Source organism: Aquarana catesbeiana, linkage group LG01 (genome assembly GCF_042186555.1).
Source record: "Aquarana catesbeiana isolate 2022-GZ linkage group LG01, ASM4218655v1, whole genome shotgun sequence".
In the NCBI taxonomy this organism is placed as follows: domain Eukaryota; kingdom Metazoa; phylum Chordata; class Amphibia; order Anura; family Ranidae; genus Aquarana; species Aquarana catesbeiana.
In genome coordinates, this window is record NC_133324.1 from 539,400,263 (window position 1) to 539,424,807 (window position 24,545).

Sequence of the window (24,545 nt, forward strand, 5' to 3'; positions counted from 1 at the left end):
TCATCATCAACATAAATGAGTTAATGGTGACAATAAAATCCATAATTATCGTTCTCAAAATCACGTGATTGCAATGGTGTAGGATAAGACTGGGACTCTACGCGTTTTGTGAAGATGTCCACTCATCAGGAGCAGTAGCAATATGTATTGATCTATATTGAAAGAAATCGCCAAGTAAACAGATGGTTGGCACAGAGGGGGAATAGGGGGGAGGCAAAGGAGGAAATGGTAGTATTTTCCAAACACTCTTACCTACAAAAAGTTAGATATATAAAAAGGTGGTATTGGATGGCAGGAGTACCCTGCCATCCAATACCACCATCCAATTACTGTGAATCATGTTGTCATCATGGACAATAAATTGTGAATATATTATTTTTGCTTACCATGTTATTACTTTACTATTCCATATATAAATTGTTTTGAATCCATTAACAGGTGATTGCTTATTCAATACATTTAGCTGCGCTTCATATAAAGTCCCAACAAACCTTCTACTTTTGTTTTGACATAACAGGGATGGAGGCAGATGAACCTACCCAATCATTGCCTCATATAAAGTCCCAAACCCCCTTTCCCCTTTTTTTATATGCAGTCTGAAATAAGATGATCCTATTATCCCACATCATTATAGCCTATTCTATACAGGGAAGGTTTGATTAGGCTCATTCTGCAGGCAGAACTGCTGAACCACTCAATCCTTTGCAGCTTGTGTGTGCCATCACACTGAAGTGGGCAGTGCTGCCCTCTAGGAGCAATACCTTTTCTTTGTTATCATTCTACCATTGTGTACAGCAGCAGTCTTGGGAGGTGATGTGAAGACCTGTATAGTATGCATATTGGAGGGCTAGAAACCATTATCATCATACACGAACACTAAACACTTGTTTTTCTCTGACTACATTGTAGAAACCGGAAAGGAAATAATCCCCCAGTCTGGATCAGTCGGTTCCGTGCAAGGCTCTGAGCTCGGCAGTAACACAAGGTTCGGCTTACAGGTTTGTCTGTGCTCTGCTTTATGCATAACTTCTAAATGAACTCACTGCTTTCAAGTTATATATGTATTGTTTGTAGGGACTGATGTTGGTGCACTGTCATGTTAACTATGATGCAGGCAGTGCATGATTTTAGTACGGTACCTGTCATCATTTTGTTTGTATTTACAGCCATTTTGCTACTCTTTACGCAGGTTTCACTGCCATCATTTTGCTAGAATCTAGCACTAACGATTTTGTGTGGAAATAATTTATAATTTTCTTATTTTCTTAAAGCTGAAGTGTAGTGGATGCATAAAATATTTTCCCTTGTTCAAAGTGACATTATCTCTCTAGCCCAGGCTTTCTCAACCCTTTTAACATAGAGAACCCTTGAAATAACTTTCTGGTAACATAGAACCTTTGATAACAATCACTGCAGCTTACTGTACATTAGTGCGATAGTCAGTGAGAAGAATGCGCCTTAGACCCCTTTTACTTTGCGCCTCTGTATGACGGACTACGCTTGCTCAGCGGGGGATCGCTGAGCTTACTGAGCAGAGGGAAGAATGACCCATTCCTATTCTCCTCTATGGGGAAATAAGGGGAAAACGGACCACCTGTCTGTTTCCATCTGATCATATCCGATCCGCCAGACAGATGGAAAATAGGACCACTGTTGTCTGGATTTTGAGGACAGGATCAGATCGGATAGCGGCGGATGTCAGCGGACATGTCACCACTGACATCTGCCATTCCATAGGGGTGAATGAAGGGTCCAATCAGGTCCACCTGAAAAACTGACAGGCGGACCTGATCGGACAGCCCGTGTGAAAGGGGCCTTACATTTGAGGTCAGTAGGAAGATTTTCCTGCGTACACATACTGTAGCTAAAAAGATCATTTGTGCTCAGTGGGCTATCTGAAAAGTAGAAATTGCTCATTGCTCAGGAGGGAACCCCTAGCAACGTCTGGAAAAACCCTAGAGTTCCAAAGAACCCTGGTTGAGAAGGCTGCTCTAACCAATCTTTGCTATACTTGCTACAGCATAGCAGATATTACTGTGTTTCATACTGCATTTATTTTATATTGCAAATATCTTTAAGTTCTGATTAGCCAGGGAAAGATTAATCTTTCTCTGTATAAGCACATTATAGTCTTTATATATTCATTGGACTGTGGTCTTCTTTGTGATCCTAACTGCTTTAATACAGGACAATTTTACCCCCTTCCTGCCCAGGCCAATTTTCAGCTTTCAGCGCTGTCACACTGTGATTGACAATTGCGCGGTAATGCAACACTGTACCCAAATTAAAATTTTTATTATTTTCTTCCCACAAATAGAGCTTTCTTTTGGTGGTATTTAATCACTGCTGTTTTTTTGTTTTTTTTGCTAAAAAAAAATGCCCAACATTTTGAAAAAAAAAACAAAAAAAACCCATTTTTTCTTAGTTTCTGTCAGTAAATTTTGTAAATAAGTAATTTTTCTCCTTCACTGATATGCGCTGATGAGGCGGCACTGATGGGCACTGATAGGCTGCACTGATGGGCACTGATGAGGAGGCATTTATGGGCACTGATGAGGCAACACTGAAGGGCACTGACTAGGTGGCACTGATGAGGAGGCACCAATATGCCGCACTGATGGGCACTGATAGGTGGCACTGATGTGCGGCACTGATGAGCACTGATAGGTGGCACTTATGGGCAATAATAGGCGACACTAATGGGTGGCACTGATGGGTGGCACTGATGAGAAAGCACTGATGGGTACTGAAAGGCAGCAATGAATGGTGTCACTGATGGGTACTCATTGGTGTCACTGATGGGCACTGCTGGGGCTGTACTGATAATCAGGGCACTGATGATTAGTGCCCTGAGTACCTGTACAGTCTCTCCTGTGAGGAGATGCTGCTGATCGACTCTCCTCACCTCGCGCTCTGTCAGTGTGAGACGAGGAAAGCCGATAAATGGCACTTCCTTGTTTACTGTACATGTGATCGGCTGTGATTGAACACAGCCGATCACATGGGTAAAGAGCCACGTCATCGGCTCTTTACCGAGATTGTGGTTGCGCTACGTCCTAGGGACACAGCACGACCGCGATCACCACGCTGCATGCCCCCCGCTGGCGCGCGAGAGCAGTGACAGTCATATGATGTCATATGACATTGCCCCAGAACGAGAGGGGATCCCGCCCACCGTCATTTTGCTATACGGCAGGCGGGATGTAGTTAAGTTATTTAAATACCTGTATAGGTATAATGTGGCTTAAATTAATTTTTAAAATGTAATGTTATACATCAAAGAATTAGTATGATAACAACAGCTTTGTGACTTGTGTATTGGAGATCATCTTCCATGGTTTAAAGCAGAACTAAAGTTCTGCGATTGTTTACTGTGACTGGGCAGGTTTTTTTAATGCAGAAGAGACATGCAATGTCTCTTCTGCAATAAAATAAAAGGTTGAACCGGCGCGGATACCTGCGCCAGCCAGGGGCGGATCCAGAGTCTAGTCTCGGGAGGGGCACTGCCAGAAAATATATTTTTTTGGGGTACATTTATCGGGGAAATGGCTGGTGTTGGCGCTTCAATCATCACGGCACCATGGTTGTTATGGTGTCAGGATGATTGAAGCGCATTATTACTATAATTACATTGTTATAAAAAATTAAATAGTTTAACTCACCATAATGCAGAATCAGTGGGAGCCCTGAGTGTGTCACTTGCCACGTCACCTGTCACTAGATGCAGATTGTCACTTGCCATGTCGCCTGTCACCAGATGCAGATTGTCACTTGCCACGTCGCCTGCCACGTTGCAGATTGTCATTTGCCATGTCACTTGCCACGTCGCCTGCCACTGTGCAGATTGTCACTTGCCATGTCACTTGCCACGTCGCCTGCCACGTTACGGATTGTCACTTGCCACGTCGCCTGTCACCAGATGCAGATTGTCACTTGCCACGTCGCCTGCCACGTTGCGGATTGTCACTTGCCATGTCACTTGCCACGTCGCCTGCCACATGTTGCGGATTGTCACTTGCCACGTCACCTGTCACCAGATGCAGATTGTCACTTGCCACGTCGCCTGTCACCAGATGCAGATTGTCACTTGCCACGTTGCGGATTGTCACTTGCCACGTCGCCTGCCACATGTTGCGGATTGTCACTTGCCACGTCGCCTGTCACTTGCCACCTGCTAAGGTGGTCTCTTGTGTTCCAGAGACAGGCAGCAGAGAGATGATGTAATCTCTCTGCTGCCGCAGCTGCCTGCATGGAGGGGGGGAAGTTGAACTGCAGGGATGCAGGGCGGGCGCCGGGCGGTGAGAGATGATGTAATCTCTCTGCTCCCCCGCCCGCCGGCTCCCTGATTGGCCAGCAGGCAGCAGCCCACCCACAAACACATTGAGTGGCGGCTCTCCCTCGCCTATGGAGCCGCCCGGCGGCTCCCTCACTTACGGAGCCGCCCAGCGGCTCCCTCAGTCACCGAGCCGCCCAGCGGCTCTCTCAGTCACGGAGCCGCCCAGCGGCTCTCTCAGTCACGGAGCCGCCCAGCGGCTCTCTCAGTCACGGAGCCGCCCAGCGGCTCTCTCAGTCACCGAGCCGCCCAGCGGCTCTCTCAGTCACGGAGCCGCCCAGCGGCTCTCTCAGTCACCGAGCCGCCCAGCGGCTCCCTCAGTCACCGAGCCGCCCAGCGGCTCTCTCAGTCACGGAGCCGCCCAGCGGCTCTCTCAGTCACGAAGCCGCCCGGCTCCTCTTTCACTCACGGAGCCGCCCGGCGGCTCTCTCACACACCCTGCTCTCACAGTCACCTGCATTTCTCGGAGGGGGCAATTGCCCCGTTGCCCCCCCCCTGGATCCGCCCCTGGCGCCAGCAATCCTTTCCACAGGAGGCACCTTATATCCCACTTGGGATCTCTTGGCTGTGACTCTGCCTAAAAGCCCCCCTTAAGTATGAGGAACCCCTTGATACATGTAAACAAGGCTTTATGTATACATTAAGTCGATGATTGGGAGCTTATACGAGTGGATATATCTGCTGCATCCCCCCCCCCTTTTTTTTAGGGGTGACTACATTAATCTTCTTTTTGAGTGACCAATCAGCACCAGTGGCCGCGACGCTACCCTTCTCTACCTCCAGTGGATGGATCCTTCATGATGTGTGATTCCATGTGTGATTAGACTCCTATAACGTGGAGTCTAGCTATCTGGTAAGGGCACATCTTGTACTAATACGGTGGAAGGCGCCCTTGGGTTTACAGTCTTTCACTATCTTTGGACATGTGTTGCAACAATTTATCACACTTATTTCTATATGGACTTATATGGAAATCCTATGGACTGATTATTGTCACTTTATTTTATCTCACATGTTTATATCACTATTTATTTAGCGCGACAATTGTGGTTTTATATGTATTTTGACACAATTTGTTCTGTTGTGTAATTGCCAGCTGCTTGTTTGTTTCCCCATTTCTTCCCTTTCACCTGCATAATTACAACCCCCCTTCCCTTTACAATAAAATAAACGTACCTGCCTGCTTGCAGCTTTCTCTGGCATGTAAACTGAGCTGCATATGCGCATAGTTGCCAACATTGAAAAACAATTTTTAGAGACACTTTTTTGGCTGTAGGCGGAGTCTTATTATAATTAAGGGGCGGGGCGTGCATTTGTAGGCGTGGCACAGGGGGAAAGTAAAAATGCGTTGCACGAAGCGGGTCGTACGAAAGATGGGTGTGGTTTACACACAATAGTGGGCGTGTCTTAAGTGGGCGTGGCGCAAAGGGGTGTGGTTAGAGTCTGAGATGAATGAGGGATGGAGAGGGAAAGGGGGGGAGAGGGATGGAGGGACAGCAGGCCCAGATCCTACACAACAATGGAAATATGTGTATTCTAGAAAGTTTAACAACCAGCAGATAAAGATACTCCAAACACCTGGTGTTAGCGCTTCAATCATCCCGGCACCATGGTTGTTATGGTGTCAGGATGATTGAAGTGCATTATTTCTATTATTACATTGTAATATAAAATGAAATCATTCAACTCACCATAATGCCGAATCAGTGGGATCCCTGAGCGTGTCACCTTTTTAAACTAGGGGTTTTTAAACTAGGCGATGGGGGGGAGGGTGCACAGGTAGTGATAGTCAGCGCGGAAGATATTCCAGAGGGTAGTATTGGGGGCATTAGTGGTAGGTTGACCAAAGCACAAAAACACAAGGTAAGTATAGTAGCAAGTCCTAGTTGCAATCTCGAAACACCCAATACGAGGACAATATGCGACCGGTCTAAACTATGTGGCATGTTCACCAATGCCAGGAGCATGGCGGACAAGATGGGTGAACTAGAGATACTGTTGTACGAGGAGGATTTGGATTTTGTGGGAATTTCAGAGATCTGGTTCAACAGCTCTCATGATTGGCTGGCAAACATGCAAGGGTATACCCTTTACCGCAAGGATAGAGAGGGTAAAAAAGGGGGAGGGGTATGCCTATATATCAAGAATAATGTACAAGTGAATGTGAGAGATGACATCACTGAGGGAGCTAGGGAGGAGGTGGAATCCTTATGGGTAGAGCTCCAAAGGGATAAAGCTAAGGGGAAAATAATACTGGGAGTATGCTATAGGCCCCCTAACCTGAGGGAGGTAGTGGAGACAGATCTCATATCACAATTTGGATTAGCAGCAAGGATGGGAAGTGTTATCATAATGGGGGATTTTAATTATCCAGACATAGACTGGGCGGAGGGAACCGCGCATTCATTTAAGGCTCGCCAGTTCCTTAATGTCTTGCAGGACAATTTTATGGGTCAGATTTAGATGCACCAACTAGAAATAAAACATTACTGGATCTACTGATTACCAACAATACAGGCCTGATCACGGATGTGGAAATACGGGGCAATTTAGGTAACAGCGATCACAGGTCAATCAGTTTCAGTATAAATCACACAAATAGGAAACATAAAGGGAATACAAAGACACTGAATTTCAAAAGAGCCAACTTCCCTAAACTACAAACCTTGTTAAAAGGCATAAATTGGGATAAAATATTAGGAACAAAGAATACGGAGGAGAGATGGGTTTGCTTTAAGAGCATATTAAATAAGGGCATTAGTCAATGTATCCCATTGGGCAATAAATTTAAAAGAGCGAACAAAAGTCCTGGATGGCTTAACTCCAATGTAAAAATGCATATAAAAGCAAAGGAGAAGGCCTTCAAAAAATACAAGGTTGAGGGATCATCCTCAGCATTCAGACTTTTTAAAGAATGCAACAAGAAATGTAAGGGTGCAATTAGGACGGCTAAGAACATGAAAGACACATAGCGGAGGAGAGCAAAAAAAATACCAAGAAATTCTTTAAGTATGTAAACAGTAAAAAAGGGAGGACAGACCATATTGGCCCCATAAAGAATGAGGAAGGACATCTGGATAAAAAGGATGGGGAGATGGCGAAGGTATTGAATTTATTCTTCTCCTCAGTCTTCACGAGTGAATCGGGGGGCTTCAGTAACCAAAACTGCAGTGTTTATCCTCATGACACAACACAGGAAGCACCTCCATGGTTAACAGAGGACAGAATTAAAATTAGACTTCAGAAACTTAACATTAATAAATCACCGGGACCAGATGGCTTGCATCCGAGGGTACTTAGGGAACTCAGTCAAGTGATTGCCAGACCGTTGTTCCTAATTTTTACAGACAGTCTACTGACTGGAATGGTACCAGCTGATTGGAAAAAAGCCAATGTAGCACCAATATTTAAAAAGGGTTCAAAACACATCCCTGGGAATTACAGACCAGTTAACCTAACATCAATAGTATGTAAATGAGAGTAATGAGAACGGTATCATTAGCAGTAATCAGCATGGATTCATGAAGAATCGATCTTGCCAAACCAATCTACTAACCTTCTATGAGGAGGTGAACTGCCATCTAGATAAAGGAAGGCCCATAGACGTGGTGTATCTGGATTTTGCAAAAGCATTTGACACAGTTTCCCATAAACGTTTACTGTACAAAATAAGGTCAGTTGGCATGGACCATAGGGTGAGTACATGGATTGAAAACTGGCTACAAGGGTGAGTTCAGAGGGTGGTGATAAATGGGGAGTATTCGGAATGGTCAGGGGTGGGTAGTGGGGTTACCCAGGGTTCTGTGCTGGGACCAATCCTATTTAATTTATTCATAAACGACCTGGAGGATAGGATAAACAGTTCAATCTCTGTATTTGAACATGATACTATGCTAGCAGGGCAATAACTTCTCCGCAGGATGTGGAAACCTTGCAAAAAGATCTGAACAAATTAATGGGGTGGGCAACTACATGGCAAATGAGGTTCAATGTAGAAAAATGTAAAATAATGCATTTGGGTGGCAAAAATATGAATGCAATCTATACACTGGGGTGAGAACCTCTGGGGGAATCTAGGATGGAAAAGGACCCGGGTCCTAGTAGATCATAGGCTCAGCAATGGCATGCAATGCCAAGCTGCTGCTAACAAAGCAAACATAATATTGGCATGCATTAAAAAGGGGATCAACTCCAGAAATAAAACGATAATTCTCCCACTCTACAAGACTCTGGTCCGGCCGCACCTAGAGTATGCTGTCCAGTTCTGGGCACCAGTCCTCAGGAAGGATGTACTGGAAATGGAGTGAGTACAAAGAAGGGCAACAAAACTAATAAAGGGTCTGGAGGATCTTAGTTATGAGGAAAGGTTGCGAGCACTGAACTTATTCTCTCTGGAGAAGAGACGCTTGAGAGGGGATATGATTTCAATATACAAATACCGTACTGGTGACCCTACAATAGAAATAAAACTTTTTCGCAGAAGAGAGTTTAACAAGACTCGTGGTCACTCATTAAAATTAGAAGAAAAGAGGTTTAACCTTAAACTACGTAGAGGGTTCTTTACTGTAAGAGCGACAAGGATGTGGTATTCCCTTCCACAGGCGGTGGTCTCAGCGGGGAGCATCAATAGCTTCAAGAAACTATTAGATAAGCAACTGAATGACCACAACATACAGGGATATACAATGTAATACTGACACATGATCACACATAGGTTGGACTTGATGGACTTGTGTCTTTTTTCAACCTCACCTACTATGTAACTATGTAACCTGCCACGTCGCCTGCCACCAGCCGTCCGTCCTTGCATCAGGTGCCCCCAGCAGAGTCCGTCCTTGCATCACGTGTCCCAGCAGAGTCCATCCTTGCATCAGATGTCCCCAGCGGAGCCCCCCCTTACATCAGATGTCCCCAGTGGAGCCCCCCCTTATATCAGATGTCTCCAACGGAGCCCCCCTTACATCAGGTGTCACCAGCGGAGCCCCCACTTACATCAGTTGTCACCAGCGGAGCCCCCCCTTACATTAGGTGTCCCCAGCGGAGCCCCCCCTTACATTAGGTGTCACCAGCGGAGCCCCCCCTTACATCAGATGTCCCTAGCGGAGCCCCCCTTACATCAGGTGTCACCAGAGGAGCCCCCTTACATCAGATGTCCCCAGCGGAGCCCCCCTTACATCAGGTGTCACCAGCGGAGCCCCCCCTTACATCAGATGTCCCCCACCGGAGCCCCCCTTACATCAGATGTCCCCAGCGGAGCCCCCTTACATCAGATGTCCCCAGCGGATCCCCCTTACATCAGATGTCCCCAGCGGAGCCCCACCTTACATCAGGTGTCACCAGCGGAGCCCCCCTTACATCAGCAGTCCCCAGCGGAGCCCCCCCTTACATCAGGTGAAACCAGCGGAGCCCCCCCTTACATCAGATGTCCCCAGTGGAGCCCCCCCTTACATCAGGTGTCCCCGGTGGAGCCCCCTTATATCAGATGTCCCCAGCGGAGCCCCTCTTACATCAGATGTCCCCAGCGGAGCCCCACTTTACATCAGGTGTCACCAGCGGAGCCCCCCTTACATCAGATGTCCCCAGCGGAGCCCCCCTTACATCAGATGTCCCCAGCGGAGCCCCCCTTACATCAGGTGAAACCAGCGGAGCCCCCTTACATCAGGTGTCACCAGCGGAGCCCCCCTTACATCAGATGTCCCCAGCGGAGCCCCCCTTACATCAGGTGAAACCAGCGGAGCCCCCTTACATCAGAATGCATTAAAAAGGGGATCAACTCCAGAAATAAAACGATAATTCTCCCACTCTACAAGACTCTGGTCCGGCCGCACCTAGAGTATGCTGTCCAGTTCTGGGCACCAGTCCTCAGGAAGGATGTACTGGAAATGGAGTGAGTACAAAGAAGGGCAACAAAACTAATAAAGGGTCTGGAGGATCTTAGTTATGAGGAAAGGTTGCGAGCACTGAACTTATTCTCTCTGGAGAAGAGACGCTTGAGAGGGGATATGATTTCAATATACAAATACCGTACTGGTGACCCTACAATAGAAATAAAACTTTTTCGCAGAAGAGAGTTTAACAAGACTCGTGGTCACTCATTAAAATTAGAAGAAAAGAGGTTTAACCTTAAACTACGTAGAGGGTTCTTTACTGTAAGAGCGACAAGGATGTGGTATTCCCTTCCACAGGCGGTGGTCTCAGCGGGGAGCATCAATAGCTTCAAGAAACTATTAGATAAGCAACTGAATGACCACAACATACAGGGATATACAATGTAATACTGACACATGATCACACATAGGTTGGACTTGATGGACTTGTGTCTTTTTTCAACCTCACCTACTATGTAACTATGTAACCTGCCACGTCGCCTGCCACCAGCCGTCCGTCCTTGCATCAGGTGCCCCCAGCAGAGTCCGTCCTTGCATCACGTGTCCCAGCAGAGTCCATCCTTGCATCAGATGTCCCCAGCGGAGCCCCCCCTTACATCAGATGTCCCCAGCGGAGCCCCCCTTACATCAGGTGACCCCAGCGGAGCCACCCCCTTACATCAGATGTCCCCAGTGGAGCCCCCCCTTATATCAGATGTCTCCAACGGAGCCCCCCTTACATCAGGTGTCACCAGCGGAGCCCCCACTTACATCATTTGTCACCAGCGGAGCCCCCCCTTACATTAGGTGTCCCCAGCGGAGCCCCCCCTTACATTAGGTGTCACCAGCGGAGCCCCCCCTTACATCAGATGTCCCTAGCGGAGCCCCCCTTACATCAGGTGTCACCAGAGGAGCCCCCTTACATCAGATGTCCCCAGCGGAGCCCCCCTTACATCAGGTGTCACCAGCGGAGCCCCCCCTTACATCAGATGTCCCCACCGGAGCCCCCCTTACATCAGATGTCCCCAGCGGAGCCCCCTTACATCAGATGTCCCCAGCGGATCCCCCTTACATCAGATGTCCCCAGCGGAGCCCCACCTTACATCAGGTGTCACCAGCGGAGCCCCCCTTACATCAGCAGTCCCCAGCGGAGCCCCCCCTTACATCAGGTGAAACCAGCGGAGCCCCCCCTTACATCAGATGTCCCCAGTGGAGCCCCCCCTTACATCAGGTGTCCCCGGTGGAGCCCCCTTATATCAGATGTCCCCAGCGGAGCCCCTCTTACATCAGATGTCCCCAGCGGAGCCCCACTTTACATCAGGTGTCACCAGCGGAGCCCCCCTTACATCAGATGTCCCCAGCGGAGCCCCCCTTACATCAGATGTCCCCAGCGGAGCCCCCCTTACATCAGGTGAAACCAGCGGAGCCCCCTTACATCAGGTGTCACCAGCGGAGCCCCCCTTACATCAGATGTCCCCAGCGGAGCCCCCCTTACATCAGGTGAAACCAGCGGAGCCCCCTTACATCAGATGTCCCCAGTGGAGCCCCCCCTTACATCAGGTGTCCCCAGTGGAGCCCCCCCTTACATCAGGTGTCCCCGGTGGAGCCCCCTTATATCAGATGTCCCCAGCGGAGCCCCTCTTACATCAGATGTCCCCAGCGGAGCCCCACTTTACATCAGGTGTCACCAGCGGAGCCCCCCTTACATCAGATGTCCCCAGCGGAGCCCCCCTTACATCAGGTGAAACCAGCGGAGCCCCCTTACATCAGATGTCCCCAGTGGAGCCCCCCCTTACATCAGGTGTCCCCAGCGGAGCCCCCTTTACATCAGGTGTCCCCAGCGGGCCCCCCCTTACATCAGGTGTCCCCAGCAGAGCCCCCCCCTTACATCAGATGTCCCCAGCGGTGCCCCCCCAACATCAGGTGTCCCCAGCAGTGCCCCCTTAACATCTGGTGTCCCCAGCAGTGCCCCCCCGAACATCAGGTGTCCCCAGCGGTGCCCCCCCTAACATTAGGTGTCCCCAGCGGTGCCCCCCCTTACCTTTCCATAGCAGACCGGCAGCGGGGCGTAGGCGGGGCGAGGCGGAGCGGGGCGCAGGGTGGGCGGCGACGCAGGAGCTTCGTCTAGCCACCCAGCCTTTCCTGGTCTCCTTAAAAATGGCGGCCGGTGGAGACAATGTCTCCGTCGGCCGTGGACCTCTAGCGGCGGCGGCGAAAATTCGTAAAAAAGCGGATTTCTTGGGACATTTCCCGGGAAACATTAAACTCGGGAAAAGAGTCCAAATCCCGGGAATGTCCTGGGAAATCCGGGACAGTTGGTAAGTATGTATGCGCAGCTCAGCTTACAACAGCCAGCCCTATCCCTGTGTGCTGAAATGACGCCCTCCTTGCGCATAAGCAAGAGTAATGTCTTCTTGGGCCGGCCAGTGGAGCTAACCTTCTTCCCATAGTGGCAAGAAATATCCAAGATCCCTTTTCATCCTCACAGTCTGATTCTGGGTATTGGATAGAGTTTACACAAGTGCCCCATTGCTCCGCCTCTGGACCAGGAAAAGGTAGAAGCACTTCTACTCTCTCCAGAGTCTTTTATGGCGAAGGTGGACTTAATGAATGCGTACCTCTACATACACATGAGATAAGTATCCCATAGATACCCATAATTTGCAATAAATGGGCCGAAAGGAGTTATCCATTCGTAATTCAAGGGGCTCTCATTTTGACTGTCATCAAGGTCTCACATTTTTATGAAGGTCTTTTTAGAAGTCATTAAGGGCTAGTTTACACTTGCCTCAAAACATGGCTTCGGACATGCTTTGTTAAAGCTCTCTCAACGCCAGTCAAAGCACATGTCACTAAATAAAAGGGTTAGCTTACAGTCCTGTTTACACCTTGCTTTTCCTTGGTGCTTCGATGAGGCTTCGGTGAGGTTTTGTGGGGCTTTGATGAGGCTTCAATGAGGCTTCGATAGGGCTTTGGTGGGGCTTCAAGTGAGCTTTGCCATAGACTTCTTTGGAGGCTTTGAAGACGCTTTGAAGCACCACTAAAGCTACATGGGGTATAATTTTTGAAGTGAAGCCGAAGCAAAGCAAAGCAAAAGCCACGAAAAATAAGTTGAGATACTCTTGCCCTTTAACTCTCACGAGCGACAACCTTCAGGAAAATAAAGGGGGTGTTAGGGTTGATGATTTCTGCAATCCCAGCAATGCTGAGGGCCCAACTTCACACGAGACTATTCCAAAATTTCCTTCCGTCTGGTTGGGATTGACCTGGTGGCGGGAACACAGACTCTCAACCAGTGTTAGCAGTTGCATAAGTCAAACCCCCTTTCTCATAACAACCGATGCCAGGGCATGGTGCTGGAGAGTTCACCAGAATCTGTCAGTGACTGTGGGTGTGGCCCCCCTCTCTAGCAAAAATCTTGTCAAACACAAGATAATTAAAATCAAGCTATTTTCAACACTTTGAAACCCAAAGCAACGGTCAAACAATGTCACGGCATTTTCCTATATCAACCACCAGGGGGGCACAAGGTGACACAGGCTGATGGTGATCACGGAAGCGATTTTACTATGAACAGAGAAAAATCTGAGACAAAAATACCTTTCTGTTCTAAGAATGCTCTGCCATACTTCTCATTGGTTTAATTTTAGTTGGTCTTTCTTGTTGGTTCCTTTTGGCCCACTTCACCATAACCTGTCGGATTATACTTTCACAGAAGTCATTGTTTCCATGCACTGCACTGATGATGGCCAACAAGCCTCAAACAGCTGGGTATAGCTTGGTATAAGTGGCTCCATAGTATTGAAATGTATATGTGCTTGGGGAGTGGAAGCCAGTTGTCACCCCCACATTTAGGACACCCAACAGTTGTCATCTCCACATTCAGGACACTGGCCAGTTATCACCCCTACCAGTTGTCACACACACTTAGGACAACCACCAGTGGTCACCCTCATATTCAGGACACCCCAAACCGTGCATCAAGCAAGGTGATGGCACGAAGGTTGAAACAGAATATGTAGATAAAAGAGGACCAGCACACTCAGCTCCACATTGCTGTGCACACCTTGGAGGCATCAAACGCCCTCAGCAACAAGTGCTACACCTGGTCCTGCCTACGCTCTGCCACTCTATGGTACAAGAGTTACAGACGGAGCATAGTATGTGCCCAGCTATAAAGATGTGTGAAGGATAGACAGAGTGGCCAGCAGTGGTCAGTGCTAGTGTCCAGCATCTACACCCCATCTACCAATATGTGGCTGTATATACGTAATTGTCACCAAGACAGAGACACTAGAACACATACCTTAGATAAGAACGTGTTTCAAGGACATTTTAAACTTTTTGAGGCTTCTGTTTCTTTTCCCCACTGAAACATTTCTTTAAATCTCTTGACTTAATTGGTACTGTTTGCTCTTATTTCCATGTTACGTGTGTCAACAATGCTAGTTTTTCTAGATTAGCTGATTAACAAGAAAGACAATGGCTCTGGTGTGAGCAAGTGTGTGAGCTCCAGCTCTTCCCATCCTGTGAACAATCAGCCCAGCCCAGCTTGTCCATGCACTCATTCCAGCTCTCAAGCTCCTTCAGCCCTGCCTGCAGCCTTCAGTTTTTAGCCTTCATCTTGCCTCCCACTGTTCCTGAGTGCAGCAAGCCCATGTGGACGGAATGGTCTGACTGGGACTGGGATTGAGGCAGCCTGAGGCTTGGTAGCCCCTAAGCCTTTAGCCTTGGCTGCAGACGGTAATCGGTGGCCAGGTCCAATCCAGGGGGGCCAATATAGTGTGGCCAAGAGTCTTGCAGTGCTGTAAGCTCAAAAGTCTTCAAGCCCTGACTGTGTAAAGCCACTGTGAATTGCTGAACGGCTGTGGCACTGTGGATATTTAGTTGCTTTTGGGAGCCCTGGACTTTGAAGGACTCTATCAGTCTGAGGTTACACAGTACGAAAGTATATTACTGTCTGCACTGTCTACAGCTGATTGGACTGTATAGATTGTGGATACTTGTGGATGCTAAATGCCAGTTAATACTTTTGTTGCTGCTGTTATTATTGCTGCTACTATCACCACTGCTATTCATGCAGGCCACGGACATGCATGGGGGGGTCAGTGGCTGGTGAGGCACTAGCTAGTATCAGAGCCAGATATACACAGGTTACATATTCACAAGTTACATATTTGATTCTCATTATGTAGGCAATTGCAAACGTTAGAGCAAGAGCATTAATTCTAGCACTAGATCCCCTCTGTAACTCTAAACATGTAACCTGTAGACATTTTTAAAGCATCGCCTATGGAGACTATTAAGTACTGAAGTTTGGCGCCATTCCACAAGTGTGAGCAATTTTAAAGTGTGACATGTTAGGTATCTATTTAAAAAGTTGCAACGACCACCATTTTATTCCCTAGAGTGTCTGCTAAAAAATAAAATATAATGTTTGTGGGTTCTAAGTAATTTTCTAGCAAAAAAAATACGATTTTTACATCTAGGAGAGAAGTGTCAGAATTGGCCTGAGTGGCAGTTGGTTAATTACCATAAATAAGTAATATACAAATAATTATTATATATTATTTTTAAAGTGGTGTTCCGGCCAAAATTATACTTTTTAAATAAAAATACCCCTATAATACACAAGCTTAATGTATTCTAGTAAAGTTAGTCTGTAAACTAAGGTCTGTTTTGTTAGTTTATAGCAGTAGTTTGTTATTTTATAAACTTACAGCAGGCCGTGGCCATCTTAAGTGTGGGCATCTGAAGCCAGACTGTATTTCTTCTTGGATCTCATCCTTGCAGATCTCGCAAATGCTCAGTGCAGCACAAGCAGTGTAATAGGTTTCAGGTCAGGTTTCCATAGCAGCGGCAGTTTCAAAGGAAGTTGCCGCCCCTTCCCAGAAGGCATTGCAAACAGGAAATGGTGCGATGGGCCGCGGCCAGGGAGGAGGAAGTGAAAAATGAATACAGCAGATATACAGTAGGTGCTGAGAAAAAAAATGTAAAAATATCCAATTTGTTTACAGTGCGCAGTTTAGTGAGGGATGCTGAAGAGTTGTAAAAGTGGGTGGAACTCCACTTTAAGGTAATTTACTATATTTTCAAAAACTGTACTCAAGCAGGTGGCTTAACAGACAAATTACTGAAGTTTGAAGTTATAACTTCAAACCAGTAATTTCACAGTAAATAGATAAATATTAAATTATTATGTTATAACATACAGTATAGCATAATAATATATTATTTAGCTTGATTAAAAAAAGTACCCTTTCAGCAGCAGCAGATTCTCCCTCTTAACTGTGTAAGAAAAACATGGAATTATGGGTTGCACGTGTCTTTTAGAAACATGCCCCCTTCTATGACACTGCAGTGAGAGGAGAGCCTCCACTGCAGCATTTTTATTGGACAGCTTGGACCAATGGTGCTTTACCATTGGTCCAAGGCTCCAAGCTGTCCATTGAGCTCAGTACCTCTGACAAGAAGTTAAAGGCACTGTGAGCTCATCCCCTCAGTCTGCTGCAAACAGCGTGTGCCAGCTTGTATTTAAACTGGCCGCGCTGTATGTAGCTTCTGACAGGCTGCACAAGGAGTCCCGTATCTTCAGGACCATAGGTGCTAGGTGCCCCAAATTGACCAGTGGTGGGGTAGGACTTTGGCTACCTACCCCTAATATTGGGGTCTTTGTGACCCCAGGTCACTGAGCTACGACCCTCAAAGCTCTATTTTTTTTTTTTATGTTCATGGCTCTGCCTCATCTGCCTCCCCTGACTGCATGTCCCTGATGCAAGCTTGTGCTCATGTTTGCGGTCTGTGCCTATAACCACCTATATCTGAGACTACTACTGCTCTAGCTGCTTATGCTTGGCCATAACAATATCTGGCACTTTTTTTTTTGCTTAGCTGTTTAACTAGCTAAAACTGGCTGTAAAAATTCTGGCTATTCGGCTATATGTGTATTTGATTGTTTGGCCTTTGGACTCTCCGCTTTGTCTGCCCTGTAAGCATGCCTGCTTATTTTTGAAGCCCACAAACCATAAACCTTAAACCACAGATATAGATCATAGACTAGAGCTCTAGAGAGGGCTAGTCAAGCCTACATCATGACGAGAAAAAAGGAGGGACAAGGGGCTGCAGATCGTGGTTCTCAAGAAGCTGGTGACTCCTTTTCACAAGGTAGCCGGTCTACAAAAGAGAAAACTAAAGAGGCTAAAGAGCTAAGGAAGCTAAAGAAGCAATGACTGCTAAAACTGAAAGATCTGATCTGGATTTAAAAGACACTGAAAGAGAGGACCTGCAGCATGTTGCAAGTGATTTTCATTGGTGTTGATGATGATTCTTCAACACAGCAACTGGGTCAAGATAGTTGCACTACAAAGGAAACATCAAATTTCCTAAGTCTGAGCATAGAAATACCTGCATAATAGTACAGGTGTAACAGCAGAGCCTTCAGAACCTACATTTTTAGATGTGCTTAAAGCAGTACAGCAATGCAATTCTCACATTATGCCTTAACTGGTCAAGTTTAAGGTCTCAGAGAGGAATTTACCTTTCTCTGCCATGATGTCCAGAAAGTGCGGGAATGTACAACCATTCTGGGGGGTCACGTTAGCGAGATAGAGGACACGCTCCAGCCATTATGCATGGATGCTAAAGACATTGGAAAGAAAATTGATACCAATACTTGTAAACTAGAGGATTTAGAGAACCGTCTGCAACGCAATAACATCAGGCTGGTGGGGCTCTCGAGACATGCTGAGGGCTCTAACCACACAGAATTTGCTGAGACATGGCTTTGGGAAGTCATAGGGAAAGAACATCTTTCACTAACTTTCTCCATGGAGAGGGCTCATTGTGTACATACTAGGCCTTTGCCCTCTGGAAGCCCTCTGCACTCATTCTTAATAGGACTCCTTAAAGAAGCTTGTTTGGCTGTACTTCTCCTATGGATCAAAGGAGTGCAATTAGTTTTGCACTCCTGTGACCCGTTTTCAGCAGAGAGCGGGCTGAAGTCCGCTCTCTGCTGACGTCACCAAAGTCGGTTTAGGCACAGCGTCATCGTGACAATGGAGTCCACAGCCAAGGGGAGCTGTCAGAACCGAGCAATCAGCAATGTTCGATCACTCGGTTCTCAGTGCAGAGGCGCTGGGGGACAGATGCAGCATCAGACCCATGCTGCATCTGCCTAGGTAAGTATTATTCTATAAAAAAGCCCAAACTCATACTTCTCTTCTATTTTTATTTTTTTCCAAATATAAAATTTAAAGAACTCAGGGGAAGCACAATTCAGGTACATCAGTACCATATAAAGAAAAAGGGTCATGGTCCATTTCACATACAATAATATACAGTGTTTCCAACAGTTGGATCAAATAAATGAAATAGGAAAGATACAAGAAACGGTGAGATAAAAGACATATCTACCACAAAATGTCAATATCTCATTTTGTTGGGTAATAAACTGTTTGTAACCCCAACAAGACCATGTCTGAACTGCTCGGTCCCTGTTTTTGTAAGTGTTCCTAGGAACAAATGAGAGGAGGAATAACAGCTCTTAGAGAAGAGTAGTAAGAAAGAAAAGAAATGAGAAATGAGAGAAGTAGAAAAGGGGGGGGTGAAGAAAAGAAGAGGGGGAAGGATGAAGAAAACCCAATAGCGATGAACTTGCGGCTGCTGTGTATTGAAGCAGATCTCGTATTAACTGACCCTCTATGATCCGAGCATAGATACACCTTCATCAGACAGAATGAACATGTTCCATAGCCTCCATGCTTTTGAATGCCTCTCCTGTTTATTTTGCCCTGTAAGGACTAAGTCTTCCAGCTTATTGATATCCTCTACTTTACGTAACCAAGTCCCAATGGAGGGAGGTGTACGCGTCTTTCAGAATAGGGGGATACAGGATTTGGCTGCATTTAGTAAATGTCGTACTATAGAATTTTGATATTGTTTTGCGGTAACATGGAGTAAAAAGAAGGCAGGATCATCAGAGATCTTATGGTCTGTAAATTTTTGGGTTGTAGTCCGTACGGTCGTCCAAAAGTGATTGAGCATTGGGCAAGCCCAAAAAATATGTGGGAGTGTTCCTCTGTCCGCCTGGAATCTCCAACAACTGTCAGTAGTGTTCGGATAGTATTTATGTAATAACTAGTACCACCTTGTCAGGATTTTATAATTAGACTCTTATATTTTCATACAAATTGACAACTTTTAGGAAAATCTAAGAATATTTTGATTTTGGATTACTTGTAAAGGTGCGAGTCAAGTCAGCTTCCCATTTCTGTAGGAAAGACAAGTGTGGCTGTTCGGTGGGGGAGTTAAGCAAAGCATAGGTTTTTGATAACACTTGCGTCAATGTCCCTTCGTCTAGACAGTAGTTCTCAAAGGTCATTAGGGTACAATGAAATTTGTCAGAATTTGCGAGGGAATGCGAGAAGTGATGTAGTCGTACAGCACTCCAAAAAGGAAGTCAAAAGCAACCAGTATAACTTGTCAGTGACTGAAGAGAAGGCCAATGGTCTCCATCTATAAAATGAGATGCACGGTCAAGACCCAGCTGAGCAAGTGCCTTGAATTTAGATATTCAGATACTTCTCTTTTAACTATCATGACAGAGACATTATCCTTAGAAGAGTAAGATTGTTAAAAGATGTTTTTTTTTTATGGAGTTAAGGTTATGTTTTTTTCCAGATTTTTCCCCTGAAATACAAAAGCAGCACATTAAAGTTTAAGGTGTTAAAAAAAAGACTGCAGAAACTGCATTTACAATATTCTATGCTATATCCCGCTAAGCTTAGAGTAGTGGCAAATAAAAGTGTTCATTTTTTTGAAACTCCATGAGCTGCCACGGACTGGTTGGATAGGCACTATACTGTAAGTAATTATTGAATAACTAGAGGTTGAATATGGTTGTGTTTTGTTTTTTTCTTTTTATTTAATCTCCCCCTCTCCCTCTTATGTAGGAGGTACTTAAATTATAGTAAGTGCAGCTCTTTTTCTGATTCTGACCCATAGAAGTTCTATTTCTAAATATTGAATACAACTGGGTTTGATTAGTTCTTGTTCTTTTTTTTTTTCATTTTCCTAAGGGCCATTGGAGCAAGTCCAGCTACCGGTATATAAGAAATGGACTCTAGCCACCTCTTCCCTGCATAGAATGTGTGTTTTTGTGTTTTGTTTTGTCTTTCACTTACATCTCGTTTTGGATATAGTGACCATCATGCGGCATGGGTGTAGCTCTTTTTTTTAGGTCTGCTTGATGCTGCATGTTAGTTTTTGATATCAATGTAATTTTTGTTTTTTTTGCTGTATTTTCATGTATTTTTTCTCTTCCCTTTTTTAAGATTCTGTTTAGGTCCAGCTTTATCTTAAAGTGGTTGTAAAAGCACAAGTTTTTTTTACCTTCATGCATTCTATGTCAGGTCAGGGTTAAAAGTAACATACATACATACACATATACATATAAACACATACACGTACACACACACAAACACATGTACAAGCACACACACAAACACATTTACAAACACATACATATACATACACACACACACATACATACAGACAAATGCACACACATGTACACACACACATACAGACACATGTACGCACACACATACAGACACATGTATGCACACACACACACACATGTACACACACATACAGACACATGTACACACACAGACACATGTACACATACAGACATATGTACACACACATACAGACAAATGTACACACACAAACACACACAGACACATGTACACATATACAGACATATGTACAAACACACAGACACATAGACATACGTACACACATACAGACACATGCACACACACATACATACATACAGACAGACACATGTATACACACACATACAGACAGACACCTGTACACACACATACATACAGACACATGTACACACAGACATACAGACAAACACATGTACACACACATACAGACACATGTACAGACACACAAACACATATATAAAGCCTTTTAAAAAGTTCTAGCAAAGTAGATTCTTCACACAGCTGGGCATTGCACTGTAGGGGGAAGCAGAGAGCACAGCACACTCCCGCTCTCTTTACTTTCACTTTGCTAAGGCTGACAGAGCTTTCTCATAGTGCCGATGTACAGTTTGGCTGGGGTTCAGGCTGGTCTGACAGCACTTCTCTACTATGATCCCACGCCACTCCTGAGGACCTCTGCCGGCACCCCAGTTTGCCACGGCACCCCAGCTGAGAAAGGCTGAAATAGAGCCTTGCTGTCATTAGATGCTGCTAAGGCCTTTGATAGCATAGAATGGCATTTTATGTGGGAAGTGCTTAGGCGTTATGGCTTTGGGGGTACACGCACATACCGACACATGCACACATACCTACAGATGTACACAGACACACACACAGACACATATATGCACATACAGACATATGTACACACACATAAAGACACATGTACACACACACATATACAGACACACGTACGTACATACATACATAGATACATACAGACACATGTGCACACACATACAGACAGACACATACACACACGTGTATACACACACATATACAGACAGACACCTGTATACACACACACAGACGCCTGCACACACACACATACAGACACATGTACACACATACAGACATATGTACACACACATACATACACAGACAAATGTACACACATACAAACACATGTACACATATACAGACATATGTACACACACACACATACAGACACATGTAAACACATACAGACACATGTACACACACATGTACACACACACATGTACACACACACACACATACAGACACCTGTACACACACATACATACAGACACATGTACACACACATACATACAGACACATGTACACACATATAGACACATGTACAGACACATAAACACATATATAAAGCATTTTAAAAAAGTTTTAGCACAGTACCTTCCTTCACACAGCCAGGCACTACACTGTAGGGGGAAGCATTGAGCACAGCACACTCCCCCTCTTTTTACTTTCACTTTGCTAAGGCTGACAGAGCTCCCTCACAGTGCCGATTGTACAGTTCGACTGGGGTTCGGGCTCGTCTGACAGCCCTTCTCTACCATGATCCCGCGGCACCCCTGAGGACCCCAGTGTGCCACATAGGGCTGAGAAAAAAATTGATTTGAATCTTGAATCGAGTTGAGAGGTCAAATCGATTCAAATCTGCTTCAAATCGATTTTTTTTAGATTTTTTTTTCCACCAGCACCGCGTCGGGCCTGAGGAGCTGCGGTCACGACTTTTCAGGCGAGGCCGCGGCTTCGGCCTAGTCCGCGAGGTGGGTGGGTAAGTGGGGTAGTGGGCGAGGCTGTTGGTGGAACGCCGCTGTGTATTGGAGGGCTGTGATATCAGGAGGAGGAGGGGGGTGGGGGGATCACAGGGACAGTCCCGGGCTGCAGAGAGAGAGAGAAGGGAGGGTGAGTGCTACCTGTATGGTGTATTTCATGAGATAGCCATGTGATCACTTCCAGAAAGAATTATCCGTCAGAGGAGAGAAGTCACATCCCATTCCATATATTCACCCTTCTTAAATTACATTACATCATTACCATACATCATCACACAGCACTGTGCTCAATATATGACAATACCCCCATATGACATCACACAGCAATGTGCTCATAACTGTATACTGACACACTACATCACTGTATACTGACACACTACATCACTGTATACTGACACACTACATCACTGAGTGATGTAGTGTGTCAGTATACGGTGATGTAGTGTGTCAGTATACGGTGATGTAGTGTGTCAGTATACGGTGATGTGGTTTGTCAGTATACGGTGATGTGGTGTGTCAGTATACGGTGATGTGGTTTGTCAGTATACGGTGATGTAGTGTGTCAGTATACGGTGATGTGCTGTGTCAGTATACGGTGATGTGGTGTGTCAGTATACGGTGATGTGGTGTGTCAGTATACGGTGATGTGGTGCGTCAGTATACGGTGATGTAGTGCGTCAGTATACGGTGATGTGGTTTGTCAGTATACGGTGATGTGGTTTGTCAGTATACGGTGATGTAGTGTGTCAGTATACGGTGATGTGGTGTGTCAGTATACGGTGATGTGGTTTGTCAGTATACGGTGATGTGGTGTGTCAGTATACGGTGATGTGGTGTGTCAGTATACGGTGATTTGGTGTGTCAGTATACGGTGATGTAGTGTGTCAGTATACGGTGATGTGGTTTGTCAGTATACGGTGATGTGGTGTGTCAGTATACGGTGATGTAGTGTGTCAGTATACGGTGATGTGGTTTGTCAGTATACGGTGATGTAGTGTGTCAGTATACGGTGATGTGGTGTGTCAGTATACGGTGATGTGGTGTGTCAGTATACGGTGATGTTGTGTGTCAGTATACGGTGATGTGGTTTGTCAGTATACGGTGATGTAGTGTGTCAGTATACGGTGATGTGGTGTGTCAGTATACGGTGATGTGGTGTGTCAGTATACGGTGATGTGGTATGTCAGTATACGGTGATGTAGTGTGTCAGTTTACAGTGATGTACAGTGATGTAGTGTGTCAGTATATATTGGCCAGTCTTAGAGTCAGTTAATAGAACATCTTATTATCCCAATTATAATTACCCTGGCCCTATCCAGCATTCGGGTTTTCAGAGACCCATAGAAGGGCATTCAAGAAATTCGGAAGAGGGGGGTGGAGGGTCCAAGGCCAAAAGAAAAAGGACCTAGGGGGTGCAGGCATATTTAACCTGAGCTCCAATACACTGACCAAGGCAGAACAAACTGTTCTCGATAAGGGGCTCAAGTTTGTCCCCCCCAGACCCCTTAACACGTTTACCACTTTCATTGATGTCCTCAAATATACGCGAAAACTCAGTGTCCAGAGACACTTTTTGGCCCAACCTTCCTTATCCCCCAGGATGGAGAACACTAACCTCACGACTCCAGCCACTATATCTGAATCTAGGACTATTGTACATTCGGGATTGAGCAATCCTTCCTTGTTTAACCCCCCCCGGTCCTTTGGCTCCTTCAGTGCAGGTGTTTAAAAACCTAGTCCTGGAGGACCTTGAGAAATTGTCCCTTGCTAAGAAAAGGGTCTATATTAAATCTGATGTCAAAAAGGGACTGGAAATGTTATGTGAAAGGAAAAATCTTATAATCCGCCCCGCCGATAAGGGGGGCGGTATTGTAGTTTTAGATAAAGCAAACTATCTGAAGGAAATGGGCAGACTATTAAGGGATACTGATACTTACAGCACCATTCCCACTGACCCCACTACTGCTTATAAAAAAGAGTTACTACATCTTGTTAACAAGGGATTTTCCTTGGGGTTTTAAACAAGAAA

The 24,545-nt window shown here is 45.8% G+C and overlaps 1 protein-coding gene across 4 annotated transcripts in view; it reads left to right on the forward strand.

Moving 5' to 3' along the window:
• Window positions 1-673: 673 nt before the first annotated feature.
• Window positions 674-24,545, forward strand: part of MPND (MPN domain containing) — a 465,474-nt gene continuing 441,602 nt past the window's right edge. For 3 of the 4 annotated variants that reach the window (XM_073594905.1, XM_073594923.1, XM_073594931.1), the window contains exons 1-2: window positions 674-810; window positions 910-998. The gene's annotated coding sequence lies outside the window, so the exon portion shown is untranslated. Of the gene's footprint in view, window positions 811-909; window positions 999-20,276; window positions 20,347-24,545 lie in introns of all 4 variants that reach the window. The other variant, XM_073594914.1, reaches the window with a different exon arrangement.